The sequence below is a fragment of the Pteropus medius genome, unplaced genomic scaffold (assembly GCF_902729225.1).
Source record: "Pteropus medius unplaced genomic scaffold, Ma_sr-lr_union100, whole genome shotgun sequence".
NCBI lineage: Eukaryota > Metazoa > Chordata > Mammalia > Chiroptera > Pteropodidae > Pteropus > Pteropus medius.
Genome location: NW_024344240.1, coordinates 852,617 through 865,007, shown reverse-complemented (window position 1 = coordinate 865,007; position 12,391 = coordinate 852,617). Strand labels below are relative to the sequence as shown.

The 12,391-nt window shown below is 42.5% G+C and overlaps 1 long non-coding RNA gene across 3 annotated transcripts in view; it reads right to left on the bottom strand.

The window, feature by feature from the left end:
• LOC120607202 (uncharacterized) overlaps positions 1–12,029 on the bottom strand; it is a 151,693-nt gene extending 139,664 nt beyond the window's left edge. For 2 of the 3 annotated variants that reach the window (XR_005654090.1, XR_005654087.1), the window contains exon 1: positions 11,883–12,025. This is a non-coding gene — a long non-coding RNA (uncharacterized LOC120607202). Of the gene's footprint in view, positions 1–11,882 lie in introns of all 3 variants that reach the window. The other variant, XR_005654088.1, reaches the window with a different exon arrangement.
• Positions 12,030–12,391: the final 362 nt, after the last annotated feature.

Here is a 12,391-nt window from a genome sequence, read left to right as displayed (position 1 = left end):
GTCTTACCTATCATATTTATATTTGCAATGCAGCTGAAACTATTTTTGTAAATGGTTTGAAGATAAGGTCAAGATGCATTTTTTGCCTATGAATATTAAATTAAACCAGCACGTTTTACTGAAAAGACATCCTTTCTCTACTGCATTTCCAGTGCCACCTTTACTATAAATCAGGTGATCATATAGGGCTCTCTTCCTAATCTCTCTAATCTGTTCCATTGAGCCATTTGCTTATTCTGGCACAAATACCACATTGTCTAGATATCTGATAATAGAAGTTCTCCCAGCTTTGTTCTTATTCTTCGTGATTGCCTTGGCTTATTTGGGCCCTTTTCCTTTCCATATAAATTTTATGATCAGTTTGTTAATGTCCATTCAAAAAGCCTGTTGAAATTTTGAATGGTTTGTATAACTTACAGATAAATTTTGAGGAAAAACACATCTTTATAACATTGAGCCATTCCATCTATAAACATGGTATATCTCTCCATCCACTTAAGTCTTATTTAATTTCTCTCAATATGTCTTCTTGTTTTCAGTGTACATCTTGTACATCTTTATCATATTTATTCCTATGAATTTGATGCTTTTTGAGGCAATTGTAAATAGTATAATTTTTTTAATTTTGTTTTCTTTTTGTTGTCATTGCTGGTATATAGGAGTACAATTGATTTTTTATATATTGACCTTGTATCCAGCAGTCTTGCTAAACTACTTATTAATTCCAAAAGTTTATCTATAGATTCATTTGGATTTTCTAAATACATAATCATGTTATCCCCTAATAAGAGCAATTTTATTTCTTACTTTCCAATCCATATGCTTTTTATTTCTTTCTCTGGCCTTGCTGCAATGGCTTGGACTTTTAATGTAATGTGAAATAGAAGTTGTGATAGCAGACATCCCGGGGAGAAGGCTTTCAACACTTAACCATTAAGTATGATGGTTGCTTTAATTTATTTGTGAGTACTCATTATCCGATTAAGGCTTTTTTAAAATCAGAATCATTAAATTTTATCAATTTTTTTTCTGCATCTGCTACAGTGATTGTATATTTTTCACTTTTTTCTATTTCTGTGGGGAATTATCTTGACTTATTTTCAAATGTTAGATTACTCAAATTTCTGAAAATTATCCCATTTGGTTATGATGTATTATCATTTTTATGTATTGTTGAATTCATTTTGATTACATTTGGTTTAGGATTTCTGTATCTATGTCTATAAGAAAGTTTGGTTTTTAATTTTCTTTTTTTGTCATGTCTTTGTCAGGTTTTGGTATAAAGGTTTTTCTTGAGAATGAGCTGGGATATGTTTCTTATTTTTCTATCCTCTCAAAGATGTGTAAGATTGATGTTATTACTTCTTTTAAATGTTTGGAAGACTTTACTGAAGAGACCATCTAGGCCTAGATAGTTTATTTGTTTGTTTGCTTGTTTACATATTTGTTTGGTGGTAAGGTCTTAATAACAAGTTCAATTATTTAATAGATATAGCTCTATTCAGATTTTCTATTTCTTCTTGTGTTAGTTTTAGTATGTCAAGTTTTTAAAGGAATTTTTTATTTCATCTAAAATGTCAAATATGATCTCAGAAGCTAAGCAGGGTCAGGCCTGGTTAGTACTTGGATGGGAGACCACCTAGGAATACCGGGTGCTGTAGGCATTAAAAAACGTAATAAAATAAATTGTCAAATATGCTGGCATAAAACTGTCTATAATATCTTTTTATTAATAATCCACTTTATCCTTAAACGTCTAACTACTTTTCTCAAAAACACCTGTTAAATAATAAATCTCTTATAAAATACAATATGCTACCTCTATCACACATGAATTTCATTCAATCAGTCACTCAGAAAATATGTACTGGCTCAAACTATGATCCAGGAACTATTCCAATGCTAAGACTATAGCATTTAATAAGACAACATACCTGCTTCATGAAGCTTACATGTAGTGAAGAAAACAGACAATAAACAAGATAGTGATAAGCATTATGAAGAATATGGCAGGGCAAAAGTCTGAGGTGGAGGAAGGGGGAAAACTATTTTAAATACAATAGTCATAGGCCACTTTCAGGAAATCTTATTTGATCAGAAACCTGAGAGATGTGAGAAAATGAGCCATAAAAAGACCAGAAAGAAGAAGTGCAAAGGCCCTAAGGTAAAAACACACCTGGCAGGTTCCAAAAAACAAGGAGACCAGTGTGACTGCAGCAGAGTGACTGAGAGGGAGAGAAACAGAAAAAGTATTGAGAAATCTAGGCAGGGGGCCAGACTGTACAGGATCCTATAGACTCTGGTAATGATTTGGGGTATTCTAAGTATAATGGGAAAACACTGGTTTTGAGCAGGCAGGTAACATGACCTCAATTATGTTTTAAAAGACTTCTCTAACTAATATGTGTAGAATAGACTGTAAGGGGTGGGAGAGAGTACAGATATCAGGTAGGAGGCTATTTCAATAATCCAAGCAAAGATGGTTATGGCTTAGACTATGGTGGGAACAGTGGAAGTAAGGAGAAGTGGTTGGATCCAGGCTGTTCTGAAGGTAGAGTCAAAAGACTTTGAAGAGGACTTGCTAATGGCCTACAGGTAGGAGTTATAGAAAAGAAAAGACTCAAAGATAGCTCCAAGGTTTTTGGCCTGAACAACTGGGTAGATGGTAGTGTCATTTTTTGAGCCTGAGAATATAGGGAAAAGAGCAGATTTGGGGTAAGGGAGGTTGCTATTCTACAAATATGGCAGCTTGCCTATATGATTCTTTAGACAACCCGTCTTCTTTTGCTTCTTTGAATCAAATCCAAAAGGGTTTCTTCCACCAGCTGTAAATCCAGGTCCACAACAATTTCTGCAAGCAAGGGATACAGCTTTTTCACATCGGGGTGCACTTGTCACCTTAAATAACACGACTTTTCTGGTGCTCTCTCACCACATCTGTGCTGCTTCTCTTCATTTCTTCCCACCTGGTTTCTACCTGATCTCATTTCTTTGGGACAGTCTTTACAAACATTTTGAAGTCTATGGATTAAATTTCTCTCCTAATTTTGAAATGGAGTTTGCAAAGTTTTCATTATTATTTTTTCACTTTCCTTATTGCTTCTGAATGTTTTCTGTGAAGAGAAAATGCTAACTAATGCAATAATGTTTATACTCAAGGGTTGAAATTATCTTGATTTCTCCCTTTTTCTCACATCTAATACCAAATACATAATCAAGTCCTGTCAACACTACCTTTAAAATATATTCAGAACTTGTCCACTTCTCACCATCTCTAACACTACTCGAGTCAACGGTGTATTTTATCTGGACTACTACATAGCCTCCAGATTAGTTGTCCTGCACATACTTCAGCTGCCTTATAGTCTAATTTCCATAAAGCATTTACATTTTGTAAAAAAAACACACACCAGATCACATCACCTATGCTCAAAATCTTCCAATGGCTTCCTATCCCAGTAGAATAAAATCCAAAGTCTTTAACATAACTGTGAGGTGCTACATTCCCTCCACCTGCCCTTATTCCATTACTCATTGCATTCCAACCACAATATCCTTTTTGTTATTCTTCAAACAAGTCAAGAATATTCCCACCTCGGGACCTTTGCACTTGCTAAATGCTCTGTAGGGAATGCTCCATCCCTAGGCTTCCTCATGACTCTCACTTCATTCACATCTCTGTTCAACTATTAATCAAGAGGCATTCCTTCAAAAACCTCTCTAACATAACTTCACTATCCCATACATCCACTCTGTGTGTCCGTCCCCAGTTTTTCTTCTTACTATCACTTTTTTTTGTTCAGAGTTGTCTGCTTTTCCCCTCCAAAATATAAGCTCAGTGAAAGCAGAAACTTTGTCCGCTTTTGTTCACTGATGTAACACAGCATCTAAACAGCACCTAGCATTAAAATAAGCACGCAATAAATGTCACTGAATGAATGCTATGGCTACAGAGAAACCTAATTGTAGGAAGTACAGAAGAAGTAGGGACCAGGCAGCTCTGCCCTCTCTGCTGCCATGTGGTCTCTCATCTACCTGCCATCCATCTTCTTTGCTCATTCAGCCACCTTTCTGTCATCGCCATCTTCAGCTTGAGTCTGCAGCCCTTCCTGTCTGAAGCTCCTCACCTCACTGTTTCAATGTCCAAATCCCAAATATCTAATTGGTCTGCCTTAGTCCAAGAACCCATCGAGAGCCCAATTAGCCATTGCTGACAGCTAGAAGTGGGAAATGTGGATTTGTCTGTTTACGCGCCAACTAGAGAACTAGAGTCTTCAGAGTGTCTACAAAGGAGAAAATGCCGGAGATCTTTAATTCAAATACAGAATAAGCCTCCACGTATGCATCCCTAATATTGGCAGAGAGAATGCCTAACTTGAATGCCTTCAGAGTCCTGCTGGCAAGTCATACACACGAGTGAAGAGGGTGGGGTGGTAAAGATGGCAAATGAAGGACTCTGCTACATCCACAGGGGCTCAGTGTTGCATGGCCTTATAATGGCACAAGTGAAGCCAAGAAATTTGGAAATTTGGAAATTTTAATGTGAAATCTCCCACTTTTTAAATGATGACAACTAATACAATTTTTAAAAAATAAAACACTGTGCAGATCAAATATAACAACACATCTGCTGACCAAATTTGACTCAGGGCTACCCATGTGCGATTCTGTTTTATACAAGTCAGCTCAAAAACAGGACATGGGTAATTTATCACACTCAAAAGCAATGTTTCCCAGGGGGCTCAATGCAAAGATTTCATTAGCTGGAGTAACCAGAACTCCCAATCCCCTTTCACAGCACCTGCCTCCAGCTTCTCTATCAATCCCAGTACAAACTCTCACCAACTTTTAATCATGAGAGACAAGCCTTACTGGAAATCATCTGAGCTTCAGAATCAAACAAATCTAGGTTAAAAACCAATGGTACATCTTAGCATTCCGTAACCTTCCTAAATCTCAGTTTCCTCATCTGCAAAATGGAAATACAATGGTAATCCTTGAATACCATTGTTGTTTTGTTATAATGCAGATAAGGTGGGGGGGAAATGATTCCCAGCCAGGGCTGCTATGGAATTGTCACATTCTCCCCGCATCTGTGTGGGGGTTCTCTGGGGACTCCAGTTTCCTCCCACATCCCAGAGATGTTCAAATTGAGTGAACTGGCGTGTCTACATTGTCCTCATCTGAGTGTGTGTGTGCACACGCATGCTTGTGTACGGCACGCTCACCCTAGGGTGGAAATTCATCCTGTCCAGTGTGGAATTTTGCTTTTCACCCTAAGCTGCCAGGATAGGCTCCAGTCACCTGCAATCTTCAACTGGAATAAGCAAGTTAGAAAAATAATCATCTTACCTGTTTTTATTCATCTTTCTTAAGTGTAAGTATAGCTCACATTTATTTCAGTGTTTAATATTAGAAGTGTTCTGGGTCTTTATTTAGAAATGTGGTAATATTTTTGTGACTAGAAGGATGCTTTAGGAACTTAACTCTTGTTTATATCAATTAGCCTATGGTAAAACTGGTTTCATAATTCATCATTTCTCTTAAAGTCACAGTTTCCAAGAATCTCTCGATGACGTTAGGTGAGGACTTGCTGTACTAATTACTAAGTAGAAGGGTTCTAAGGAATAGAGTCAGTGTAAGTAAAGTGCCTGGCACATAAGAGAGGCACAGAGTAGATAACTGTTATTGACAAACGAGGAGCTGCCCTCCCCACAGAAAGGCATGATACTTGAAAATCTACGATTGCGACACAGGTTGTTCATAATAAGCTAATGCCACCTAAACCTCTTTGTGGAAGAAGGAGAGGACGAAAATGCATTTAATAAATAAAATATGAATGGTAAGTGCAGCCATTCAGGGGCCCAGGTTTTCATACTAATGCAGTTGCTTGTGAAATTAGTCCAGAATGTCTACGTTTGTAGAAACTAGCACTCATTCAAATTCATAGACATCAATTACCTGATTATTCAAGAACTCTCTCAACTTTTGAAGCCACTTTTTTGTATGCATATTACAACACAACACTGAGTCAAGAAAACACATGCCAATTCTCCAATGGCCTAAAAAACATTAGTTCTATAGCTCGAGGACACACAGGTGGGAAAAGAAAGCCTGGTTCAAAAACTTTGAACTCCAGGGTCGTCTCCATATGGTGTAGCCTGCCAGTGCCTGCAACGGGACAGCCCTACTCCCACTAGTGGAAGCGGAGAGGCGACTGCTGCAAAAGAGAATCCACAACCACTGGAAATATTGCTTCTCTCGCCCACCCCTGCCCTGCCCTGGGCTCTCCAGGGAGGAGGCAATCAGTGAAGACCCATCAGGCCCGAACCAGGGGGCTACACGGAACACCTGGCTTCCCACCACACGGCACACACCTGGAAGGTTATGAAACAGGAAAGGGGTCTTCCTAAAAGGAAATATGCAAAGGATGCTCCCTCCTGGAACTGAGAAGACCCTTAGCTTCAGAACCCAGAAACACATTTCTACCAGCAGAGAACTCTATGTAGGTTTCTCTACCCATGAGGCTTAAAAAAGAAGGAAACTTACCTCGAATCACCACTACTTTCTCACCAAAAAGAGTTGGGTCCCCCTTCTCAGATCTGCCCGGGCTTGTTCCTATTTCTCAGGCCCTCGTGGCTATTATAATCATGCACGTCTATTATCAGCTTTCCTCCAGGGAGACTCAAGCACCAGAAAATCACTTTTCTCCTTCACTGCCAAGCCTCTCCTAGTAGGCAGGTGATCAGTAATTATTTAAGCTAATTTCTAGATTTAAAAAGGGAGGAGCATGTCTAAGATGAGTGGGGTACAGATCAAGATCAGCAGGGAGTTGATATTCATTGCCATTGGGAATTGGGTAATAAAGGTTCATTATACTCTTTTCTCAATTTTTGTATATGTTTGAAATTTTTCAGAAAAAAATAAGCTTTTAAAGAAGAGTCAGGAAGAACACAGATACAACTTGAAAACGAAACTAGTGTTCTTCACTCTCTACTCTTTGCCTAGATACAGAAGAATCTAGAAGTGCTCAGATCAACAGCCTAGAGGGTTCATTTACTCCCAGAGCAGAGATTGTGTCTTCTAAGCCAAGGATTCCCAACCCCCAAGCTACAGACCAGTACTGGTCTGTGGCCTGTTAGGACCTGGGCCACACAGCAGGAGGTGAGTAGCAGGCAAGGGAGCAAAGCTTCATCTGTATTTGCAGCCACTCCCCAGTGCTAGCATCACCGCCTGCCTCAGCTCCACCTCAGATCATCAGGCATTAGATTCTCAAAGAAGTACCAGTCCCTGATGCCGAAAAGTTTGGGGACCACTGTTCAAAGCACAACACTCGGTGTCCCCAACAAAATCACCTTTGAAAAATTCTCTAGAACTTTCAAAATTATTCTGGCAGGACCAAGCTTCCCTTCTTGGCCTATAAACCCTCTGCCTCCACAAATTACCCCTACAGCCTCGTCCCACTACAAGGGCCTCTACTTCCTGTTCCAAACTACTGTGTTGAGCAATCCAGTTACTGAAATAGCTCCTGGGTGGCAGACAAATGCCTGTGTTCCAGCAACTTGTTTCGTTTGTTCTCCCTCCTGGGTGCCAGAAGTGAGGGTGCTGTTATCATTTTCAAGAAGTCACGGAACATTTTCCTCTTCCCTTTGACTTTCATTTGCTCCTATAAGAAATTTTTTTATCATCCAAAGTGGAGTTTTTTTCAACCTCAACACTACTAACTTTGAACAATTCCTTGTTGTGGAGACTGTTCTGTGCATTGTACGATGTTCAGAAGCATCCCTAGTCTCCACCCACCAGATGCTAGTAGTACCGATCCCACCCCCAGTGGTAAAAACCAACAATATCTCCCGACATTGCCAAATGTTCTCTAGGGGGACAAATTGCCCCTGGTTGAGAACCACTGGCCTAAAAATTTTTGAAAAACCAAGACCAATATTATCCTGGCAAAAAAAAAAAAAGAAAGAAAGAAATTATACAGTTTATTTCCACACATGCTATTTGACAATATATTTCAACTTATAAATATAAAAATATTAATAGTTAAGAAATGGTACATCCTAAGCCAGGAACACATAAAATAGCAAGAGAAAAATGAACTTATAATACTTGTAACAATTTTTTCTGTCTTTGTGGTTCATTTCATTTGTTTCCTCCAAACTATCCTGTTTTCCTGTCAATGGGTAATCATTTCGGCCCAAGCCCTCTTTGAAGTGCCACACAATCTGCATTGAAAAGAAAAATGTCTTATGACTCTGTGATCATTCCCCATGAAGTCTGCTGGCTCTCCACCACATATTTAACAGATGTCACTGGAGAACAGGATCCCCCAAAAGATTTCCCAACAAAATCAGGAAAAAAGCATCACCTATGTGTCCTCCTCGTACAACTTCAATTAACACCAGATTCCCAATGTGACCAAGAAGCTCAACATCTGGCTAAGGGAGCCACTGTAAGACACTGCAACACCCAAGGGTAAACACTGTCATATTTCTTCATTAGGGAGAAGGAGTTTCCCACTGTATTTAAATGGTGCACCGCTTCTTAAGAAGAAAGAAAAGCTGTCTCCTGGTCTGCAAAGGGCTTACATTAGCCACAGCCTATTATAAGCTCTAGAGGATATACATACATAACTGTCTCTCCCTGTCACCCCAGCATACCTTTCAGCTCCACCTCACCCACTGCCCACCTCACTCCAGGGAGACGCTGACTTGTTCCTCCTCTCTGATGCTGACAGGCACTGGGTGCTGGGGAGTCTATCTTCCGAGGTCCATTCCTTCCTCTGCAATCCCATGGTACTGTCTGTCTCAGTCTGAATCACTTCAATCCTAGATTCTGGCCAAGGCTTCCTACTTGGTCTCCCTGGTTTAGTGCTTCCCCCGTAACCCAGGTTTCACATCAATGAGGATCTCTCAAGAGCACATGCCAGGTGGGTGCAGAATCCTTCTGCAGTTTCCCATTCCCTGTCATGGATACAATCCCAGCTTGTTTGGTACACGGATTTGTGAAGCGCACCAAATGTTTGTCCCTGAAAGAGTAGGATGAGCTCTGAGTGGGACAGGTACACAAGTGTCAGCGATCTATCCAATGGAGAGATGGTGGAAGGAGAAAGAGGAAGAGGGTGTTAAACTCAATGACCTTAAATTGTCCTTTCAACCCCAACTTGCCATGTTCTGGGAACTCCTGGGTCAGCTACTCAGGTCCTGCCATTGTCTGACCCTTAGCCTCCTGCAAAGTGATGCCGAGCAATCCCCAGGTAGTTCCTCAGGTAGTCCTACACATGGTTACCCAGGTAGTCCTACACATGGTTACCCCATTTCTATGGGATGGCTTCTTTTTTGTGTTTTTTTTTTTTTTTAATTACAAAAGGAACAATGCTGGTGGCAACAGAACAAAACAACACTGAAGTGTTTAAGATGAAGTCTCTCACTATCGCACTTCCAACATAGCATAGTGTATGCATGGCTTCCAGTCCTTCTCCATGACACATACACACAGTGCACACACACACCCTACTCATTTGACATTTGATCTTATACTGTGCTTCAGGGAGGACATTTAATTCTTACATGCATTGACTCATCTCATCTCTCCAGCTCCCCGGGAGGTTATTAAGGCTAGTTAGTTCATCTGCTTCAATTGCTATTAATCCACCAACAAGGAAATGGAAGGCAGGGAGATCAGGTATCTTGCTCGAAATCACAGATTAGCTGGTGGCAGAGTTAAGACCAGAACAGAAACTCCTAACCCAGTGTTTGTTATTACTCTGTAACACGCTCTTCTCCTCCCCACAGTGCAGAATGCAATGCTGTACAGACAGCAGGTAGAAATAAAATACCTACTGAAAGAATAATCTACAGAGCAAGATAGCATGGTGGTTAAGGATTTGAACTCAACTCCGGCTGCCTTGGTTAGAGTCCAGCTGTCATTTATTTAACCTGGTCAATCAGCTGGGCATCAATTTCATCATCTGAAATGTGAGGTGATTATACTACCTTCCTTATAGGATTGTTAGGAAAATTAGATAATATGTGTAAAGCACCAAAAACAGTGTCTGGTACAGTCGCTAATAAAATCACCCATCATGGCTCTAATAAACGCCCCCCCCTCACTCCCCTGCCAATACAATAAATATCATCCTTCTTAAAACTTAGGCTGGCAAATCAAAACGAAATCTTGTTAGCTCTGAACCTTGTCCAAAAAGAAATCAGCATGGGAGAAAAACTATTAGGATGTTAGTCCAAAAAATATGTGAGTGACACAGTGACTCAAACCATCACTCCAGGGAAGAATGACCTCATAATGACCTCATAGATCAAAAGCACTGCAACACCTACTGCCCCAAAGAATAAAAAACCTTAACAGCCTCTAGCAGTAATTATCTAAGTAAAGCAGGCTGCAAATCTGTTGAGAATTGTTTTTTCCATGATAATATTTCTAGTAAATTGCTGCTTCTATACTTAAAGTACCAGTGTTGCAGAACTGGCATACTAATAGAAAGATTATTATAGAAACACTATTAAAATGAAGTATATATTATTAAAGATTCGACACTACAACAGTTCGTGATTGCAGGAGAGTTCAAGCTTCATTGCTTAATGGGCAGATAAAAGTGCTAATTAAGCCCACTCTTAGAGAATGTCCCCAGGCAGGTTAGTTAACTACAGGTAGCAAGAGGTCTGTGGACTAGATGAAGAACCAGTAACATCAACTCAGTTAGATACAGTCCTACAGGGAAGATGGGGAGTGAAAAGAAAGAGGAACGGTTTTCTGCACAGGATGGGTAACTTGGTAATGCAGACAAGTATCCAAAGTTATTTGAACCTTGGTTTTTTTTTTTTTTAACTGCATCTTGAGAAACACTTGTAATTTCTCCTTTACTTAAGTGAAGAAAACCAAATAACCCACCGTAGACTGGAGAGGAGACCCTCTTTACATAAGCAGAAGCAGAGAAAAACCTTGTCATTGTGACCAAAGTCTTTTCAGGCAACCAGAAGACACTGAATAGCTCTCCCAGCAGCACCTTGGCCAAAACCATCTCTCACGGCAAACAGCCTAAAGCTCTCAGTGGTTCTTACAGAGTTGCTAGATTTAAAGGCATTAGCCATGCGTTTCAGGATCTATTTTGCTTTCCCACCTTGTTAATTAACTAATCAGGGATGCCAAAGCACCTCACAAATATAAAGTGTCAGGGAAACGCTAAGTAAATTCGCCTACCTGATCTAAATGTCAATGCTAAATTAGGAAAAGGGGAAGAGCGGGAGGCTGAGCTGTCCCCGGACTGCTGCAATCCAGGTGCCAGGACTCGATAACGTAGAGGCGGCGAGATCCATGTGCCCTGCATCAGCCTCCGGGCCCGGAGCAGGGCTCTCGGCAATACTTCTAGAAAGAAAACCTGGAACAGGGCCACCCCGGGGCAAAGGCAACACTGCTCGCGAGGCGCATCCTCGCTGCTCAGAATCCATCTCACCGCATCACTCGGATGTCAACAAACCCGGACCACAAAGTGAAACTTTCCGGGGCCTCAGTCTCGCGCTGGGTCTCTGCCCTGTGCCTGGGAGCGCGTTGCGAGGACAGGTGTGGGGCCGGGGATGGGGAGGGGACCTCTGCCTCCAGCCACAGCGATTGTGTAATCGGCCCGGGAGGGGGAGCTCGGGACCAGCCCCATGCGGAGATGCAGAGGAGCGGCCGGGGGACCCGAGATGCAGGCTCGGCGCCTGGAGGTGTCGGGGGGATGGGAAGACTGTCGTCCCGCCCCCCAGGACCGCCCCCGGGAGGCAAGGGGAGCCGCGGGGCTGACACAGCCCTGAGGGGGCGCCCGCGCAGCGGAACGATACCGAGGAGGAGACGCTATGTCTCGGCAGCGCGACCAGCCTTACCTGAGCGCCGGGCCAGCACGGCGGGAAGCAGCTCGGGATGCTTGGGCGGCGGGCAGCGGGCGACAGCGTTGGCAGCCACCCGGGCCACAGCGTGTAAGGAACCGCGGTAGCGGCGGCGGGCGCGGGACTGACAGCCCCAGGCTCCGCCTCCAGGCCCCGGGCCCCGCCCCCTCCGCGGCCGTGCGGCTGGCCCCGCCTCCTCCGCCCACCGCCGGGGTCAAGCTGGGTCCACCGGCCGGGAGGGCGGGGGCGCTCGCTTCCGATTGGCCCTGGAAATACCCGCCCCGCCCACTCCCCGCCCACTCCTTGGCAGGGGTGCGGCGCGTGCGCGATGGCTGTGACCGGCGACGTATAACGCTGAGCGCTGGCTTTCGCGGTGTCCGACCGCGGATAATAGGTGTCGTTCCTTGTGCTTGACGGCTGAGACCCCGGAATGACCTGAGGAACCAGAATCAGACTCAAACTCCACGGTGAATGAATCTACAGGAGAAAACCAAATCGGAATGGGC